General features: G+C 42.9%; 1 protein-coding gene across 1 annotated transcript in view; it reads right to left on the bottom strand.

The window, feature by feature from the left end:
- LOC146830814 (uncharacterized) overlaps positions 1 to 21292 on the bottom strand; it is a 77722-nt gene extending 56430 nt beyond the window's left edge. The window contains exon 1 of the mRNA XM_085604068.1: positions 21163 to 21292. The gene's annotated coding sequence lies outside the window, so the exon portion shown is untranslated. The remainder of the gene's footprint in view (positions 1 to 21162) is intronic.
- Positions 21293 to 22127: the final 835 nt, after the last annotated feature.

A 22127-nucleotide genomic window follows, 5' to 3' on the forward strand; every position in this document is an offset into this window, starting at 1 on the left:
TTTTAAAGATTTTTGTGAAAGTAGTGCCAAAAAGCGCCAACTGTGGAAATCTAGTTGTGCCAGACTCCTACAAAGTCACAGGTTCAGGAAGCTACAGGGACCCAGTTAGACCCGCTAAATAAAGTACCTTAAATCCTGGTTTTGCAGAGCGTTCTGAGGATCTGCGTTGAAGTTGCATTGCACAGCCGAAGCGATGTGTTGGGTCTAAGTTGCGTAAGGCAGCGATGTGCGGTCCTGCGCCGTCAGAGGATTCTGTTGAAGAAGGCTTGTGATGCGAAATACAGCATTGAGGATGTGTTGCACAGTTGGGGCGATGCTTTCATTCCGAGGAGCTGCCATGTGGAGTCTGGTTTCGTTGTGGAGGCTCCCATTCCTGAGGGATTCAAGGGCCTGTGCCAAGCATGTGTACCGCAGCGGCGATTCTGAAGAGGCTGCGGTGGCAATGCGAGTCTTTTTTGATGTGTCCAATCCAATGCATCAGCACAATACGTCGGTTCTCATCAGGGTGGAGCCGTGCAGCAGAGGAAATGCGATGGTTCCACTTGATATCCAGACGCTGGCTAAGCACCTTAGGCCTGCATCTACAGGTCCAGGACTGGGGTGGCCCCAACTGGCAGGGTAGACTCACAGATGGCAGAATTCAGGTGCAGGTTTGTTGGAAGCTTTTATGTTCCTGAGGCTTTATATCAGGAGGCCAGCCAACTAGCCTCTGGAGTCACTCTGGGGTACTGGGTTCCAGAGATGCAGGCCCAGTCCTTCTCACCCGGGTAAGAGGGCACCTGGTCAGTACAGCAGCGCAGCAGTTCCTTCGGGTCAGCAGTCCAACAGAGTAGTAGTCCTTTTAGAAGCACAACAGTCCATCTTCCTGGCAGAGTATCCATAGGCCCAGAAGTGTACTGAAGAGTTGGTGTCTGAGGTCCAGTATGTATACCCAATTGTACCTTTGAAGTGGGGAGAATCTGCTAGAGGCATGCCTTTAAAGTGCTCAGGAGCTATGCCCTCCCTGCTCTGGCTCCAGGCTTTCTATTGGGGTATGCAGCCCTCTGTGTTGTTGAAGGACACACTCTATTCAAGTGTAAGTGCAGCTGTGTCCAGCTTCTCCCTCCAGGCCTGGCAATGATGGCCCACCCAGGTACATCTAAGCTCCCTATTGTGTGTGGCTGTCTAGTAGGGATACACAAAGCCCAACAATCAGCTACACCAAGTCATGTGACCAAGAGACAGGCTGAAGGCACCAATTGGCTGTAGGCAGGAAAACACCAACTTTCTAAAAGTCTCATTTTCAAAATTGTTATTTAAACACAGACTTCACCATAAGTTAGGATTTTTCATTACAACATGAACTGGTTTACCTGCTATTTGGAAATTACAGCTTATTAAATGTAATAAGGTAACTCCAATGGTATCCTATGGGAGAGGTACTGCCTCGCAGTAGTGCAAAACACATTTTAAAGTATTTCAGTACAAGGAAATGTAAAACTAAAAAGCACATGTCCTACTTTTTAAATACATGGCACCCTGCCCTCTGGCTGTCTAAGCTGCTTTAGGGGTGATACATGTATTACAAAGGAAGGTTTGGCCCTGGCAAAAGGACTATTTTGCCAGGTTGAAATGACCTTTTAATAATGCACACACGGTCTGCAATGGTAAGGCTGAGAGATGTTTAAAGTTCTAACTAAATGGGTGGCACCATCAGTGTGGCACCCTGAGTTCTGCAGGCCCACTAGTAGCATTTCATTTACAGGCCTTGGGCACAGGTAGTGCTACGTTACTAGGGACTCACAAGTACATTAAATAAGTCAATTCTACCATGTTTTAAGGAGATAGCATAAACACATCAGGAGAGGTTTGCACTGGTAAAGTGTGCACAGTCCTAAAACCAGCAAAAACAAAGTCAGCAAACAGGAGGTGTGAAGGCAAAACTTTAGAGGGAACTACCATGCCAGGGGTGCCAGGTCTAAACAATGGAAAGGACAGAAATGAGGGCTCCATAGAGACAGAACCTTGCCCACTTAAAATACTGATTAGCATGTCAAAAAACAAAACTACCATTCTAAAGGTACATTGTGCAGAGGACTAAAATGTTAGTGTGACTGAAGGGGTCACTCAGGACATGGAATCAATAAGTAGCCATGTCTGAAGTTCTCCTGTGAATTACCAGATGCATTGCTTACCTGTTTCCTGGTTTCACTTACCCATTCCACAGAATCCCTATTACTGTGTCTCACTCAATTTATCTCCTGCAAGTGTCCCAAGGCACCGTACCCTCATGTACCAATGTACGTTTCCCTTCATCTGGGACCCACATACCACCAACCTCTCTGCATTCCTTGTTTGCTGCTGCTTAGCTGCTTGTCAATTGCTGTTGTCTGGCAGGTTTGAAATACTAAACAAGCACTCCCCAACCCCTAAAAAAAGCCTAAAACCAGCATAGGGCCTTCCATTAGAAGCTTAAAAACAGCCAAGCCTACAAAAATCATCAAAAGAAGCATCATGAACATTAAAAACATATTCTCATGATTGAATAAAACATTCATGCAACATGATTTTAAGTTATACTCGTTATTCTTTGCAGACAGCAAATACTCCTAAAATGCAGCACAATTTATCTGTGTACCATATGCTGAAGCTCCTGAAAAAGAAGTTTCTACATTTCTTATTTTAATATAAAAATAACAAATATTTTTGATTCAAAATCGATTTGACTGTTTTTCAACTGTAAACAGCTTAGCTCAATTCATGCACTTACCTTTGCACAACCTATTGTACATTTGTATATTTAGTTACTTTCAAATGCCTCACATATGTTGCACCCCCATTACAAGTTGGCCACCACCGTACCACTGCTTGTTGGCCCTTTTTTCCTCGTAGCCAGCTAAATAAAGGGCTCCTTCACACTATTTATCCCGCTGCTGGTCAAATTGTACATCATGTCTTGTATTTAACCTGTGACCAGCTAAACAGCAGAGATTATGTATTATTTGTCCAGCAGCCAGTTAAATTGCCATTTGCTTAAAATAATGGTGTTATGCTTTCAAAATCATTCAAGGACTTTCATGCACTTCAGATTCTCTGAATATTTTTAATATGCTTTGATTTTTGGTACAATTTCTCTTCAATAAGGATGGAATAACTTGAATAACAATTTGATTTAAAAATGTTTTAATGTCCGAAGCATGTCAATCAAACAATAACATGGAGTATAAACTACTTATGAAAATGAAAAAGTGGTATTCACATAAATGAGTTACAGCTTTGAATAGGAATACATTTATCCCCAAAAGAACATTTTTTTGTAGCATGTTCTAAGCCCCTGTTCTCAATGAACTATCTGGTAGCACCCATTTAACACCTGATGGCAAAAAGCGAGGAGCCAACTAGCAACATACACTGTTAGACCTGACATCGTTGGCATGGTATTCCCCCAGACCTTTTGCATTCACCCCCTATTTTGAAAAATTTGTTTTGTTAACATTATGACTATGTGCATGTTACCCCTGCTAACCAGTGGTAACGTGCTAGTGCTCTCTTCCTAAAACATGGTAAAATTGTCCTCCACCCAATTGTCATACTTAATTTATAGGTACATAGTAAATGATACTACATGTACCCAGGCCAGTAAATTAAAAGGCTCCACTGGGAAGGAACGCCCATTGTGCCACACACTAAAGTTGCCCTGCAAAATATGTCTCAGGCTAGTGCAGCCTCTAGTGTATTTTATAACTGCCATTTATCCTGTCAAAATAACCCTTTTGCCAAGATGGGAACTTCATTTTTAACACTTAAAGGTCACCCCCTAAGGTAGGCCTTTAGGCCTCATAAGGCAGAGTGCATAGTATTTAAAAAGTAGGACGTGTGACCGGTCTCCCTCTTTCCATATCAGGTCAAGGTCCTACAGTAAGCCATCAACAGACACCTCGCAGACCACCTCACATCAACACCACACAATCAGGTCCCAGACCTAACCACAGCACAGAGACAGAAATCATAGCAGCAACAGACAGCATTTGGATGAGCCTTGACAGAGGAGAGACCATAGCCCTCATGCTACTCGACCTATCTGCAGCATTCAACACAGTCTTCCATCCCATCATGATCAGACAACTTTACTAGCTGGCATCCAAGGAACCGCCCTCAGATGGATATGCAGTTTTGTTACTGGATGAGCACAAACAGTCAACTTGCTTCCCTACTACTCAGAAGCCCGGGAGCTGATTGCTGAGGCCCACCTGGTTCCTACCTCAGCCTAACCCTTTTTAACATCTACATGACGCTGCTGGCAGATGTTATCCACGTACACAACATTGACATACTCACATACGCCATCTACAGCTGATCTTGTCCCTCTTGGACAAAAAACCCAACAGCAGGAAACAACTTCAACTCGTGCATGACTAAAGTGGGCACGTGGATGAAGTCAAACTGCCTCAGACTCACATCAGACAAGACCGATGTGGTAATTTTTAAAAAGGATACCTTGCCGTAGTACTCAGCCTGTAGGCCCACGGACTTAGGACCCACCCCCAGCTCAAAAGCAAAAATCCTCTGAATCATCCTTAACAACAAGCTGGACATGTCCACCCAATTAAATGCTGTCACATTGGCTTGCTTCCATATTCTGAGGATGCTAAACAAGATATTCAAGTGGCTACCTAAAAACACCAGGAAAACCATCAACCAGGGTCTCATCACCAGCAAACTAGACTGCAGGAACACCCTTAATGCATGGCTCACCAACCAAATCATGTAACTACTTCAGGCCATCCAAAACGAAGCTGCCAGTCTGGTCCTAAACCTCCCATGATGATCTCAGCATACCCCACCTAAGGGAACTATGCTGACTCCCTATGCAACAATGACCACAATACAAGCTCCTGCCCCACTCATACAAAGCACTACACAACACAAGCCCAGCCTACCTGAACTGCCACATGCAGTTCTACCAACACTCCAGGGACCTGCGCTCAGCCAGACTCTCATTGATTCATGTACAATCCATACGCAAAAGCGGGCCAGGAGGTTGTGTCTTCTTATACATTGCTCCGAGAAGCATGGAATAATCTCCCATTCCACATTAGGTCCTCCTTTTCACTTCCTGAATTGCGCAAGAAGCGGAAGACCTGGCTGTTCGAGTAGGCTCCTTGGGGCAAGTCCCACAGACCTGAAAAGTGCCAGGATACCCCACGGGTGACATGACACTATAACAATACACATAACAAACTTGATGATTATGAAGGCCGCACTAGGAGGAATAACATCTGCATTATTGGGGTACCCAAGAGGGCGGAGGGGCCAGCGGCTGCCCTCTTTGTGGAGGATCTTGTACTTAATAATTTGCAACCCAAGGGGCTCTCCAAGTTCTTTGTGGTAGAAAGGGCACATAGAGTCCCTGGCGGACGTCCGAGGCCTGGCGCGCCTCCACGCCCAATAATCGCCAGATTGCTGAACTTCAGAGATAGGGAGGTAATATTACAAAATGTCAGAGTGGCCCCACCTCTTTGCTACCAAAACGCTGAGATCTCCTTCTTCCCAGGCTTCACTCTGAGGGTACAAAAACAACGGAGATCATTCCTCGACGTGAAGAAGAAACTACGAGATAGGGGGGTGAAGTATGCCATGATGTTTCCAGTCCGGCTAAGCGTGGAGGCAGAGGGCAAGGTGTGGTTCTTTGAGCACCCCGAAGAGGCGGCGGACTGGCTAGAAGGCTGGAGAGGGGTGAAAGAACATTATGCCAGATGAGTGGCGACCCGGAATAAGCGTTAACGCCTAACATTGTTGAGACGTAAGGTACTTTTGAACTGCCTCACTAGACCAACTGTTTACACTCCTGTGAAAGGGGAAGAATGGGGTTGATCATTTGATAACAATCATGTGCTGTTGCACTGCTACCCAATGATATCTTAAATGGGATGTATGGCCTACCTCTGGGAGTGTAGAGTATACTGACGAAGGGGGGGGGTCGGGGTGGCGGAGCTTTTCACCCCCACTGTTTACTACTTTTAGTTAAAGGTTTAGGCGACAGGCACTCTGCATTGTTTGTATGATGGGTAGTGGAAAGCCCAGAGTGCAGGGGAGCAGGGTTATGGGTTTGGGGAGGTGTTATTTTTCGAAGTTCAGAGAAGATGACATTGTTTCTCCGCAGACAAAAGGAGGAAGTATGGGTTTCGGGGTGTATCGATGACCACGCAATGGGACAAAAGCCTTATGGGCATATTATCAAGCCCAACATCGCCGCTTTAGCGGCCGTTTTCGCCCGAAAAGCGGTGATATATTTATCTCCATATCATCAATGCGCCGCTAACATGCATTAGCGCATGTTAGCAGCAGTTTTACTAACGCCTTGCATCGCTAATTAGATGCAAAGTAGTCATTCCTTCACAAAACAACAGCAAAATAGCCGCAAAGACAACATCGCGCTATCAACAAGCCGGACCCAGACACACGATGCGATAAAAATAGCTGCACTTCTGTGGTTATCACAGGAATCTAACGTCAGGTAAAATCCTGACTTGGCTATCTTTTTAAAGGATTGACAGATTAAGTCCACACTCCCATGTTTACAAGCTTTTCATTAGCTCTTTGAAATCATCGTTTTATTTCACACGCTAATGATGTTTATCGCCGTCTATCGCTGGTTTGAACATCGCCTGTTAGCAAAGCGTTGCTAATACACCGCTAACACAGCAATGTAATTCAGCGATAGACGGTGATAGGCAAAAACGCAGTAAGCACGCTTTGCGATCATTATCGCAAATACTTGATAATATGGCCCTTAAGCTCTTGATTTGGAATGTTAACGGTCTGTGAGACAAGGTAAAACGCTGCATTGTACTTCAGAACATCAAGAGGCATTCCCCAGACATAGTGTTCCTTAGGGAATCGCATCTTGTTTGTAATTACTGTCAGGCTATGAACAGATGGGGCTAAAGATTGCTGGTGCATTCGGGCTTTACTACAGGTTCCAGGGAAGTGAGTATTATGCTCAAAAAGTCCTTCCCATTATCTGTACAACATATCTGGACGGACGAGCTGGGCAGATATGCAGCCATCTCCGGGCAGTGGGAGAGCAAAACATTGACGTTACTGATTATCTATGTCCCACCGGGCCTGCAAGACCGCACTTTTAAGGACCTGGGGGTCATAATGCTGTCGTTCCCAGAGGGTCACCTCATAGTAGGGAGGACTTTAACTCTGTAGTATCGGGAACTGTAGACCGCCATTCCCCAAGAGATATTGATCCTTCGCGGCAATGGCTTCCTGACTTTATCGAAGCACTGGGACTGGCGTACGTGTGGAGGTCGTTCCACCCTCTGAGCTGCCAATACACTTTCCACTCAGGGGTGCACAACAGCCTTTCACGCATAGACTACCTTCTTGTGCCTGCATCCTAGAAAAGCTGCGTTCGAGAAGTCAGACACTTAGCAAGGGGTGTATCTAACCACTCCCATATCTGGGTGGAATTAGTCTTGAACGAAAAAAGGGTGGGTAAGATCACACCAATTAACCCCTGGTACCTCCGGCACCCTGTGGTCAAGAAGGCTCTCCTTCTGGCCATAGATTGTTATTTCCTGGAAAATGTAGGAACAGTGGGCTCACACCAAACTGTGTGGGAGGCTTTCAAAACTGTACTGAGGGGACAAGCACTTTCACTTATTGCAGGGCTACGGAAAGAAAAGGTAAAAGACCTGATTCAAGTGGAAACAGATATCCTCCGGCTAGAGGAAGAAAGCGAGGGGGAGATCGAGGGAGATAAATTACATGAGCTCAAGCTCAAGAGGGAGGAGTATAAGTCCATTGCCACTGATATGGCCAAAAAGTTAGGTAAGGAAAAAGAAGGCAGGATATATGATTTGGGGGACAAGTCGGGGAAGCTTCTCACCTCGCTTGACAAGAGGGAATTGGTTAGCCGCCTTGTGCCAGAAATCACAGATGCACTATGGAGGGGGGGAAATTACAGACCCACAGGCAATTGCAAATGAGTTTGCTGAGCATTACCACCAGATATACCGAACTCGCTCTGCCATGTCGGAGGAGGACTCATGATCGCTGGTCTCTGACATACAACTTCCCGCTCTGTCTCCAGAGGAGAGGGAATTACTTGATAGCGCTTTTACAAATGAGGAGGTCTCGCAGGCGATAAGAAACCTCCAGTCCAGTAAGGCGCTGGGTCCAAATGGCCTGCCAATTGAATTGTACAAACTTAAGCCTGACTCGATCGCCCCACATCTACGAGCCATGTTCGAGGAGAGCAGGGAGGTGGGACTACTTCCCCGTGACCAAAGGGTAGCAACTCTGGTGACAATACATAAAGAAGGTACGCCCAGGGATAGTTGCTCATCATACAGACCTATCGCCCTATTGAATGCAGAGTCCAAGATCTTGGCCAAACTGTTGGCAAGTCGCTTGACCCAAGTCATAAGTAAATTGGTGCATTCCGACAAATCGGGCTTTATGCCTAATCGTAACACAGCACTGAACCTGAGGAGGGTACATGGTGTGCTAGGGAGACATGATATGAACCAGGAGGCCACAGTGGTGGTGTCTCTAGGCGCTACTATGGCGTTTGATACCATCGAATAGCCATACTTGTTTGTAGTCCTGGTAAAGATGGGATTTGGACCCAGCTTCATAGGGTGGGTGCGGCTCCTCTATACCGAGCCCCTGGCACAGGTGGTGGTCAATAACAAGAAGTCAGAGGTGTTTGGGTTGTGTCGTGAGACACGTCAGGACTGTCCATTATCACCATTGTTGTTTGCACTCTCCCTTGAGCCATTAGTGACATGGATCCGCAGTGACCCAATAATCCGCGGTCTCAAGTGGGCAGACACAAGGGAGGACCGCATCTCCTTATATGCAGATGACATTCTTCTTTATCTTGCTGCCTCGCTCCACAGAGTTCTCAACATTTTTACGAACTTCGGGAAATACTCAGGGTTTACAATCAGCTGGACTAAGTCTCTAATGTATATCCTTAGTGGTGATCCCTCACCCCTGCCAAAGAACTGCCCAATTCAGGTGGCCCGAGATGGCTACCAGTATTTGGGAATTTTTATATCGGCAGATTCCAAGACACGATATGACTGCAACTTGCTTCCCCCCAAGAGACTGAAAAGAGATGTCATGCACTGGAGGGCACTCCCTCTTTCCCTGCTAAGTAGAGCAGCGTTCTTTAAGATGATGGTGTTGCCACGCTTCCTATATGCATTGCAGTACTGCCCTGACTTGGTTCCAGCGCGGTACTTTAAAGAAATTGAAGGCCTCCAAAGAGGGTTGCTCAGGGAGGGTAGACCCCGTATAGCCTTACAAAAGCTAGTTTTGTCCTGTATGATGGAGCGATAGGTCTCCCAGATATTAAAAAATACATCTGGGCCGCCCACCTGGCTTCAATCAACACCTGCATGTATCCGAGCTGGGATGACCCAGGGTATAGAATGTACAAATGGTTGCTTCCGGGTGGCAACTATAACATGGCCCTCTATTCCAAAACACAAAAGTTTCCGTTAACGGGGCCAACCAAACACGAGGTGTAGATTTGGCAGGCAGCAAACAGGAGCTTAGGATGAAACCAGCAACTTACGCTTGACACTCCTCTGTGGGACACTGAACAGCTCTGCACCCTAAGAACCTCAAAAGGGTTTGACAAATGGGACCTGATCAGGATCTCAAAGGTCGGAGACCTATGGAAGAAGGGGGAGGTGGTGTCATTTGCCTCCTTGAAACAGGAATATGAGTTAGCTGACAAATAATAGTTCCGTTATCTGCAGGTGCAGCATGCACTAATGTCGAAGCTGCCTAAAGGTGAATCTCCCCCAGAGTCCTCACCGCTGGAAGATAGGTTACTAGATGGCTACAAAAGCGATCTCCCTAACATACAAAAAACTGATAAAAAACACCTCCAATCCTCTCGGCTTGATCAGGGGGTGGTGGGAGAGAGATGGATTAGAGCTCGACGACAAGGAATGGCAGGAGGCAGAATCCTCCCCAAGAGTAGTTGCGATTTCCTCCAGACTCCACCTGGTTCAGCTGAAGATCTTACATAGAGTTTACTTGTCAGAGTCCCGACTTGTCAGCATGGGAAGAGTGAATGAAGGAATCTGCAGGAGGCAAAGTGGGCAGGAACGAACATTCATGCATATAATATGGGACTGTGAATACATCCAGAAGTATTGGAAGGAAATGCATGAGTGTATGAACGAAGTTCTTGGGGTACGTCTCAATCCGTAAGCAAAACGATGTTTACTGAATGTCTGGGAACCCACTGATTTAAACAATAAAGGTAAAATATGGGTCACATTGGGCATGATGGTGGCTAAGAGGAACATTGCCCAGTTGTTTGGTTCTGGAGTGCTGCCTAAAGTAGCAACTTGGAGGGCGGACATGGACTGGTGCATGATCAGAGAAAAGACAGTGTACATCGCACAAGGGTGTCCAAACAAGTGGTCCACAATCTGGGGTAAATGGAACGAATACAGGGTAATATATGCGTTCCACCTGTTGTCCCTCCCTATGATGAGCCTCTAACGCCCTGAGTCCCAAATCTACCTGTAGCACTAATGTGATTCATCACAAAACCTTGTTATCGTAAATGAATACTGTATTTGTCCACCATTTTGTACTCAGAAATGTCGTTTTCTCTTGGTTTAATAAAAAGTAAAAAAAAAAAAGAGAACTGCCAAACTGTTGGCGAGTCACTTGACCCAAGTCATAAGTAAACTGGTGCATCCTGACCAATCGGGCTTTATGCCTAATCGTAACACAGCACTGAACCTGGTGTGCTAGGGAGACTTTATTTATTTATTTATTTTTATTTTTTATTAAAATTCATTTGCATGTTCAACAGAAAAAAAAACATACAGAATCTACATAGATATAACTTACGTGCTAGGGAGACTTGATACGATCCAAGAGGCCGCCGTGGTGGTCTCTCTAGACGCTACTATGGCAATTGATACCATCGTATGGCCATACTTGTTTGCAGTCCTGGTGAAGATGGGATTTGGACCCAGCTTCATAGGGTGGGTGTGGCTCCTCTAGACCGAGCCCCTGGCACAGGTGGTGGTCAATAACAAGAAGTCAGAGGTGTTTGGGTTGGGTCGTGGGACACGTCAGGGCTGTCCGTTATCACCATTGTTGTTTGCACTCTTCCATGAGCCATTAGCGGCATGGATCCGCAGAGACCCAATAATCCGCGGTCTCAAGTTGGCGGACACATGGAAGGACCGCATCTCCTTATATGCGGATGAGATTCTTTTTTATCTTGCTTCCCATAAGGCCTCGCTCAACAGAGTAAATGAATACTGTATTTGTATACCTTTTTGTACGCTCGCTTTCTCTCGGTTTAGTAAAAAGAGTTTTTAAAAAAAACGGATTTCCAGAACAATTGTAACCTGAAAAAGAAACAAACAAAAAAAAACAATACACATAACATAATAGGACATGGTTAGGTTTTACACATCCTGACACTGAAAACAATTGTTTTTCACAGTTGTAAGGCTATCTCTCCCATAGATTAATACTGTGTTACCTTATTTCATTTAATAAGTGATAATGTCAGTTTGGGAACAGATTGAGAAATGCTTCTTTCAATCAAACAAATTGTAATTTAATGGTAAAGTCGGGTTTTAAGTTACTTTTCTGAAAATGCCACTTTTAAAAAGTTGGTATTTTTCTGCCGAAATGAATTGTGCCTTTCAGCCTTTGTCCAGGGTCACATGGCTGAATGGCTCTCCTGTGGTGTTGTGTATTCCTTGGGTGTGGGGCAGGGTGTTGCTCTCCCAAGCAGGATGCTCTGGTGGGTTGTACTTATCCCTTCCTGAGCTTTAAAGTGTAGCCTCAGGGCTTGCCCACCTGACTTCTAAGGGCTATATGGCCTACCTCTGACAAATGCAGCTCACACCTAGGTCTGTCTGCTCTTTGTTACCCTAGACAGTTTGGAACCAAGCCCAGAAAAGGGCATAAAGGCACCATTCATCAGGACACTACTGGACCTATAGAAGTATCAGAAGAAGGCCGAAATTGATGTCTGAAGAAGTAAAACTGGCCTGCTTGCCTTAACCTTGGGCTCAGAAAGTTAGTGTCCAACGTGCACTCGTAGCTTATCAAATTTATTCCTTTATTTCAATGTTCAGGTCGGTGCTCAACCACCAGGCACCTTGGTCCAGGGTGCAAATATAACTGTATAAGAGTGCAATCTGAGAATCAGATTGCAGGTGGGAGCTCCTGTTCTATTAACACTATTGGGGAGTGTTTTATCCTGGGCTTAACCTTAAATTTTTTCAAGTTGTAATTGAAAAAAATACAATCATCATGTTGACGTTCAGAATAATCTTTGCCGTTTATTCTCCATGAATTTCAAAAATTTGATTTTATACCGACGATACATAGATGATATTCTTATCATCAGGAAAGGGTCCAAACAGAGACTTCTGGATAATCTTGTAAGTTTAAATAACATACATGACCGCATCAAATTCACACATCAGATTGACAAAACTTCGATTAATTTTCTGGACGTCATCATCGACATTTCTAAAGGCAACATCGAAACAAGAGTATATACGAAACCCACCGACCGTAATAGTACTCTCCATTACAATAGCTTTCACACATTTGCACTTAAGAACCATCTACCATATTCACAATTCATGAGAGTAAAAAGAATAACATCAAATCCCCAAGATTGTGAAACCCCCATAAACTGGTTCAAAGATAGATTTGAAGCACGTGGATATCCAACACACACTCTAAAGAAAGCTCAAGACAAAATAGTGGCACAAGACAGATCTACATTATTATGCCGCTCTTCAAAAATTTCGGCTGAGCCTTTGGTTTTGGTATTGAAACATTCTACGAAAACCAACGCGATAAAGTCAATCATCCTTAAACATTGGACAATTATTCAAACTGAACCTGATTTGAGCACACTGTTTCAATCCAGACCTATCTTTGCCATGCAACGATCCCACAACATCAAGGAATTGCTGAAAGCAAAAGAACTAGAAAACCCCATGGAATTTAAAGGCATGCAAAAATGTCGAAATTGTGTTAATTGCAATAATGTCATCGAAGGGAACAAGTTCAAACATCCACTGAAAGGCCATTCGATTGAACTACGGCATTCCAGTACTTGTGATACTGCAAATGTTGTTTATGCTCTTAAATGCCCATGTGGAAAAATGTATGTGGGCAGGACTGAAAGAAAAATCAAGTTAAGAATTGGAGAACATAAGAGCAACATCAGAAATAAAAACTTGAAATCTACAGTAGCCACTCATTGGTTACAAGCCCAACATAACATAGCACAACTAAAATTCACCATCTTACAATCACTGCAGATAAAGACTGATCAAGATCCCCAAAAAACTCTGGCGAAAGCTGAATTTTATTGGACGAAAAGACTTCAAACCCTCCAACCACTGGGACTCAATGATAGGATTGAATATGCATGCTTCCTCTAAAAACAACTCAATACTGTATTTTTTAGAATGTCAAGAATTCGACACTATATTCAAAATGTTGTTCTGTAAATACAACGTAAATGAGCATTATAATTTATTTTGAGTACTGTTAGAGCTTTCTTGCTCACTTATAATTATTACACATCAACATTCTTTGATGAAAGTTTTTTTGATGTTTATCTTGGGTAGATACACGATTAGTCTTTCTTCCATGTCTTTTTTCTATGTTTACGCTTCCATTCCGTTGAAAAAACTTTAATACACTGTTCCCACGTTCAAATGTGATAGGCGCTAGTCTCCTTTCCATGTTCATGCTTCTGCTTCTTAGATAAATCTTCGTTACACTACTCTCGCGATTACACTGAATCCGAACACGGACGACCGCGAAGGCATTCACTACACAGAAACCAGGTATTTTGGGTAGTGTTTAATAGGAGCACTCTCGATCAGAGATAGATTTTTAAGCACAACCATCTCGCGTAATAATAGAGCACCAAGGAACTTTAATTTAAGTCAAAAACGCTGCCATATCTACTTAAAAACATCACTATTTTTGTAACATTTTTATAACAACTTCATTGAGTTTTTTTTTGCACGGTTTTTTGCACGTTTTCTTCTAACATCACAAATCGGTAAAGACACAAGGAATGAGTCTTAAACAGTAACACATGTTTATAATCGGCACGACAGTAAATAACACGGCCAACACAATGAACACGCCACATTAACTATCGAGTCTTGTTAAAATTGTCGGATAGACACTATGACCGAGAGCATGAACATCACTTGTGTTTTTATCATCCTCTAGATCTCCGAAAGGTAATTTTACGTTCCATGTTGTGATTTTTTATTATTTATAGTTGTCACACTTGAGTATTATTACTTATAATGTTTAAAATGACTAGGTATAATAGCCTCCCTGGCTTGTTTCTGTTTACAGTTTTCCATGACCCCTGACGAAGGGTCTGACGAAAAGACCCGAAATGCATTGGGCAGAATACATGGATGTATAATACTGGATACTGTTATTTTTGAAAATGTTTCGGAATTTTTGAAATTCATGGAGAATAAACGACAAAGATTATTCTGAACGTCAACATGATGATTGTATTTCTTCAATTACAACTTGAAAAAATTTAAGGTTAAGCCCAGGATAAAACACTCCCCAATAGTGTTAATAGAACAGGACCTCCCACCTGCAATCTGATTCTCAGATTGCACTCTTATACAGTTGAACTTGGGCTCCCCAGAAGGGACTGCAGAGGTCAGTTGGCTGACCTGTTTGAGCTATAGGAACAAGCTTCCAGAGCCCCTTCCTGCCTTTGCACCTGACCAGACTCAGGTGGCGGTGGCGGTCAGTCTTTCTGACCGCCAACCATCTGCCCGCATTGGTAATATGGCAAGCTGATTACATGGTTCTGATGGCAGTCGGACCGTCACGGACGGGCTGTCAGTGGCGGTCCCACCGTCATCGTAATCGACCCCTAAGTGAAGAAGTTGTCTCACCTGCCGGTACTGTATATAGTGCTCCAAAAATATGAGGCTGTTCTTTCCATACACATTTTGAAAGTGGCCTATTGGGGGGTGATTTGGGCATGTGAGGCAGTATACACCATGGGATAGCTGTACTTGGGATATGGTGGGGTGGCTGCAAAGATACCTATACAAAAGACTAAAAAAAGGAATAGCAATGGTTGTTTTTATTAATGATGCAAATGAAGAAGGCGACTTATACAAAACAGGTCACCATTTTTGAAGTGGCTCCAAGCCAGTCCTGACTGTTTATTCAATAACCCTTTGATTGTTGGCATTCTAAGCCAATATGTAAAATAGGAAAAGCAAAAATACTAATAGCAATAAATTCCTAACTGGCTGACAGTGTTACCTGTGATGTCAGACCTCTTAGCAACTGTGGACGTTTAATTTTATTCTGCCTGTAAAACATGCAGTTAAAGTTTCTAGAAGGAGCTAAACCTCTTTGTTAGATTGATTAAGTACAAAAATGTTCTAGGGCTTATTACGATGTCGGTCGTAAAGCCGACTGGCTGATTACAATACAGCTGGTCAAAATTGATTAATCCATATGGACGGCAGTTTACACCATCAGGGATTCCGATTCACGGTTTATGGCAGGCTTCCCATGCTGGGCTTTCCGACATGGAAAGCCTGTCAGAAAGCGTGTTTGGGGGCCCCTAGCAGGGCCCCCTTTCTCTTGCAGCCTCCAGTTGGGGGCTGAGGGGGCACCTATGGTGAACCCCTGTTAATCCTTGTACCTTGTGGCAGGCACATTGAGGTGCCTGCCATGGGGTGAAGGGATTAGCACAATCTCCCATTTCTCTATGGGAGCTTGTGTTACGGCCGGTTTATGGCCGTAACACAAGCTCCCATAGAGAAATGGGAGAATGTGACTCCACCATATGCAGTCGCATCATAATTAGGTGGTGAGGACCGCCGACCGGAGGTTGGTGGGTCCCGTTTCCGCTACGGTGTCGGTCGAATGAAACTCCGACTGACATCATAATAGGCCACTCTGTGTATGAGTGCTGTGAAAAGAGGATGTCAAAATGCCTAAATAGAAGGGAGGAAGTTACAAAAATAGAGGCATTAGCCGGGAAGAACTGGCAGGAGTCCATTTGTAGAGAACTAGTAATAACAGCCAAGACATAAAAAAAACTGGTAGTTTTGGCACTTGCTTGCCAAAGGGGTACCCATCGTCGTAAGTGAGAATGATTTCCATAAGCAGTCTCTAATGCCATAGTGAAAGGAGCAGGGACACCTGAGACATGGAAGGGGGCTTAAATAATTCAGAATTTTAAAAAGGGGATAAGAGTGACCCTGCAAATCACTGGCCCATCAGCTTGATAGATAATGGGCAAAACATTTTTAGTAAACAGGTGCTGATGAAAATACAAATATGGATGGACGACAGTGAAATCTTGGGTAATCTACAAGCAGGGTTTAGGGCATATACAAGGGTGCTGAGACAAAATATTGAGTACAAAATATTGACTTGTAAAAATATCGAGTCAAACATAACATGGCATGGAATTATGGTCAGCAAGAATATGGTTGTCAAGAACATCGATTTTAAGGTAAGTCATATCGCTTTTATAAATATCCAAGATATTAATATAGTTTACAAAAATATAGTTGGTTAATGTATTTGTAACATTTTTAGTAGTTATTAAAGTAAATGAAAGTAAATTCTGTTATGTTTAGTACCTTAACGGGTTGTGGGTTTTTAGGGGCACAGGAGGGGAAGTAATTTAATTATAATAAATTAATGATTAATTTTTAATGAATATTATTTCTTTAATTATTAAGCAATTATGTTAATAGTGAAATAAAAAGACATTTTATGTGTTGATTGTGGGGTTTATAGTGGTACAGGGTGGTAAGTAATTTAATTTTAATTAATTATTAATTCATTGTCAGTTCACGATCATTAATTGATAATTATGTTAATAGTGTACAAAATCATTATCATTTACATTTTACGTGTGGGTTTTGGGCTTTATAGGGGTAGAGAGTGGGAAGTAATGTAATTTTAATTAATTATTAATTAATTGTTAATTAATATTAATTATTTATTTGACAGTTAAGTATTTTAATTGTGTAAATATAGTTTTTTCGTTTTAAGTGTGGGTTGTGGGGTTTATAGGGATACAGGGTGGAAATGAATTCTAAGTAATTAATATTTATATTTGTATTTAATAATAATTATTTATTTTATAATGAATTATGTTAATTGTATAATGCTTTTTTAACTAAAATGTTATGCGTGGGTTTGGGTTTAGTTGGGTTATATGGTTGGAAGTAAATTTATTTTTAATGAGGTTATAATACATTTTTTGATTAATAATAATTATTACATTTAAAATGTATTATGCTAATTGTGTAATTAATTTAAAACAAACTTTAGGAGTGTCTTGTATATTTTGTGGAGGTATATCGTGGAATGTAAATTACATTTATTTAAATAATCATTATTTTTTATTTATTGATAATTAGTTTGTTGATAAATATTTACATTAATGTAAATAATTAGTTTTTTAAAGTTACATTTTAGACGTTGCTTGTAAGTTTTGTAGGGGTATATGGTGGGAGGTAACTAAAATAAAAATATTTAATACATTATTTTTTGAAATTTTGAAATCAAAATATTTTTTACATTAAAATTATTTTGGGATTTATATTTTAATAATGTTTGTGAATATTTATATATTTTTAACATCATCATATGTATTAATTTTAAATATTTATTATATGAAATCCATTTTGTTTTTATTAAATATTTATATTTTAATTTCAAATTTGTTTTTGCAATTATTTTATTGTTTTGGAGAGAATTTGTTAGTTTCTAATGTAGTACTAACTGCAGTGGGGATATTCTATTGTTTTCTTCCGCAATCCAATAGTTTCCCTACTATTGCACTGACTAGAGCGGGAATAGTAAATTTTACCGCTCCGCAATCCAACACTTTTCCTACTGTGTCACGTACTGGAGTGGGAATAGTAGATTTTACCCTTCTGCAATCTAACACTTACCCTCCTGTTGCACTGACTGGAGTGGTAATAGTAAATTTTACCCCCTTGGCAATCCAACACTTTCCCTATTGTTACACTTACTGGAGTGGGAATAGTAGATTTTACTCTTCTGCAATCCAACATTTGCCCTACTGTTGCAATGACTGTAGTGGGCCTTCTAAATTTACACCTCCTGTGTTTGACACTTTGGACTCCAATAGGTCAGCTTGATTAACAGGTCAACCTAAATGGCAGGGATAACTCTGCAGAATATTTAGGGTGCAGACTGTGGGCCTAAAAGTGTCAAATCCTGCCTGACAGGTCTGTCTGCAGCACATGTAAAACTTTAGTACACCGAAATGGATCAAACAGGAAAAAAGAATGATTGTTGTATATCTCAGGTCTGAGCTGAGTCTCAGATGTGGGAGAACACTAGTGATTTCCCAATGACACTCTCAAACACTCCCCCAGCCCACAGACCCCAAGTTTAGTGTAGCAGAAAACGTTCAGTATTAATAGTATTGAACATGCCCTGGCACATGCCATTTTGGGCTTATTTGCTGTAAGGCAAACAGTACTCCCCTTGTACACATGACAAGGAAATGGAAGGGTCAGTTGGCTGACCCCCTGTGTGGCTATAGAAACACAGCAAGCTTCAAGAGGCCTTTTTCCTAAAGTGCCCAGCTGACCAGTGGCTCCTGGACATGGACTAGACTTTGCTGTTGTCCTCTGACTGAGACACTGAGAGGATCCAAGTGCCTTCCCCTGAGGTTCACATGGTCTTAGAAGTATATTCCTGCGGTTATTTGGGCACCAAAAGGAAGTTTGGAAACATTGAAAAACATTTGCTCAAGAGTTTAGGGGAGCTGCAGGAAAACAATGGACTGACAGTTCCCCAGCATCAGATTGAATTTTAGCGTTGTTCCCCTCCGAGATCTCAGTACCTCTGTAAAAATGACAAAGTCCCTTTTTGTGTTGGGACTTAGAAGATATGTCAACTAAAATTGAAAATCTCCAGAGCATCAGCAGGACCAACCTGCTTCAAGTATCGAACTTGTTGTTCCACCCTGGTGGCTAAAGTTTCAGTTTCAACCAGCAGAGAGAGTATTGTCAGCTCTTTTAATTGAGACTTTGCAACTTCCAGGCTTCAGCAGAACTATATGCTTGTTGTGTGACAAAGCCTCCTTTATAGTCAGTTTCAAATCAAAACTAAGGGGTTGATTACGATGGCGGGTGTTTGGGACTCCCGCCAGACATGCGGCGGTTCCACCACTGCGATTAGGATGCGCCCGCCATACTGGCAGGCAGGCTTTTCACATTGCGGGCTGTGCTGCTGACTGCAGAACCGCACGCAATATGAAAAATACATGCACAGCATTTCCCTGCACTACGTGGCAGGCACCAGGAGGTGCCTGCCACTTGGTGCAGGGAAATGAGGGGGGTACCATGGGTAAACCCCAGTGCAGTGACACCGCCCCAAGGGAGGCCCGCAATGGGCCCCCAAACCCAATTCCCACCAGCCTTTCCATGGCGGCATCGCCACCATGGAAAGGCCTTCCTGAACCCACATCCTGATCTGGTGAATGGTGCCTGCTAGGCATTGCCACCATTTCAGGGACCCTGCACCGTCCTCCAGGTAATTGGTTCGATTGCCTCCAGCGGAAAAGCGGCGGACAGACTTTGCGTCTGCCGCAATACCCACCGCCATCCTAATTTGGCGGTGGGTAATGAGCTTGGTGATGGCGGAAGGACCGCCACCGCCGGCCCGGTGGTGGCGGTCCTTCCGCCATCATAATGAGCCTCGAAGTCTACCGTAAACATTGACTTTCATTGGCTCTTTTCCTTTATTGATGCTATATTTATTTAATACCTTAAACAAATAATATCTCCAATTATCCATATTGGATTTTTGCAGTTTTGGTGTCAATTTTGTTACCAAAATGTAATCTGTTCTTCTAAATCTGTTTATGATTTTTTTATTGTTTGGAATTTTTAGTTTATTACTGTTTTGATAGTGCAAACAAACCAAGTGAGGAGGAAGGAGCTTTGTGAACACCACATCCAAGGAATGGAACCTACTGCCCCCTCATATTTTATCTATCCCTAACCTGCTCCAGTTCAGGATAATTCCTTTAGGGCTCATGATTGTTCTTCCACAGAGCTAATGCCTTGACACCTTCAGGTATTTGTTTGCATTCTACAAATCACTGTAACATTAACCTTAATACTTTTTTAGAACATTGGAATGTTGAGAGCTCCATTGAAGACAGTGAAGTAGCTCCGGGCAGTAGCTTCGGGCTTATAATTGCTGGTATAAGTCCAGAGCTCCAACATTCCAGTGTTTGTTCCCATGTTTCTCCCTTTTTAGTTTACAACATTCTACCCCGGTGCAGGGATGTTTAGGGGGAAAAAAGAAAGGAGACCACAAGGGAATAAGGAGAAAAATTATGCTTGCTAGTGATAGTGAACGGCGCAGTGACACAAGGGTGAAAGGCAGCGTGAACGGTGAAAAAATGATAAGGTAACAATGTGGTCAAAGGGAACAAAACATTATAAACAGTGTAGTTTTTAAACAATGAATAAATTGACCACAGCAATGCCAAAGTTCTTTGCTGGGAGAGGTCGATGGCCTTTCAGCCTGATTGATTCCAGAATCATCATCAGGACAATGGTCACAATTTTAAAGGAGTGCTGTAAAGGGAAGGGAAGAAGTGAGGTCAGAGATGTCAAAAAGAAAGAGACATAAAAAGGCTGTAAATGAATACCTGAGCGTGTTTTAAAGTAGATTCAAGGAGTCCAATCAAACTTGAAATCAAGGGTTTTAAAGGGGAGGAAGCGCGAAGTCAAATCAGCGCGTAGTATTTGCCCTGGGGATGTGAGAAAAAGAAGGAGGGGCGGTAGGGGGAGGAAAGGTTAGTGTGACAAAAGGTAAGAATAGTTAAATCTCTGCAAAGGTTTGACAGCTGGTACTCGATAGTTACGCAATGGAAGAATCTGCAAGTGGGGATCAGTAGTACCGAGCGGGAAACGGCAGCATTTTAGAGGGTCCAGGTGCCGAGTGCCAGGATTTCAATCTGTGTGTTTAGGAAACGGGGAGGAAGGAGTCAGGCAAGGTGCTCAAAAGCGGTGAATTACGGTAAAATTGGTCAAGGCACCACCAGAGGCTGTCAAGGCTTACCTGGAAGTAAATTGTTCGGGATCGTTATGGCGGCAGTGCCGAATGGTCCGTGAGTGACCGGATCATAGGCTAGGATCAAATCCGAATGGAAGAAGATATCGGGCGAGTGAAGCGTCCGGTGATTAACCAGCGCTCACGGGAAGGCGGCAATAAGTGCTGGCGGAGGTAATCACGTGACCGAAGTTACGTGTGGAAAAAAGCTGGGCCTGTAACCTGCTAAGTCAGGTACAGTGCCCCAGGGGGACGAATTAGAAGAGGAGAAAGGACACGGTAGCGTCGGAGAAAGACACCAAGAGTGAAGGGTTCAAGGCTGTAGGCAGCCACACATATTTAGTCATTATTCATATTTTAACATTTTGTCAATTGCTGAAAAAAGAAACAAGTGTAACAGTGGCCAATTTGAGAAAAACGGTCAAGAGAAAATTCTTCATACAATATGTACATAATGAAATAGTGGCATTAATTGTCAATGTAATGTACAATGAGAGAAGCAATTAGAAACAAATACACAGCATGTACCTCATACTATTTAAAATGCTTGAGAGTAGCTGATTCAAGGTTGTCCATGAAAAAAATATATAGCCCATTAGGGTACGGGGCAAAAAGGACAGCAAACAAAACAAAAATAAAGGGATTCCATCATGTGTTATGTGAAGTCAATGTCAAGGGGACAGAGAAAAACAGTTGGAGAGGTCAGGAGGTAGTGGTGACTGTGTTCCACTCATCCAAAGTATTCAGTCCATGGTTGACCAAGTCACAGCGTGCAATCCATCTGCATTCACACTTGTTCAGTAGGAGTTGCAGGTTACCGCCTCGAAGTGAGAGTACTGGACGGTCGATCACTTGCCGAATCAGTTCGGTTTCTGAATGTTTTTTTTCTTTGTAGTGGGCAACAAGAGGTTCAGTTTCAACATTGCATCTTATGCGGCTTCCGTGCTGAAAAATCAGCTGTTTTACCATCTGAG

This window comes from Triturus cristatus, chromosome 5_1 (assembly GCF_964204655.1).
Source record: "Triturus cristatus chromosome 5_1, aTriCri1.1, whole genome shotgun sequence".
NCBI classification, from domain to species: Eukaryota; Metazoa; Chordata; class Amphibia; order Caudata; family Salamandridae; genus Triturus; species Triturus cristatus.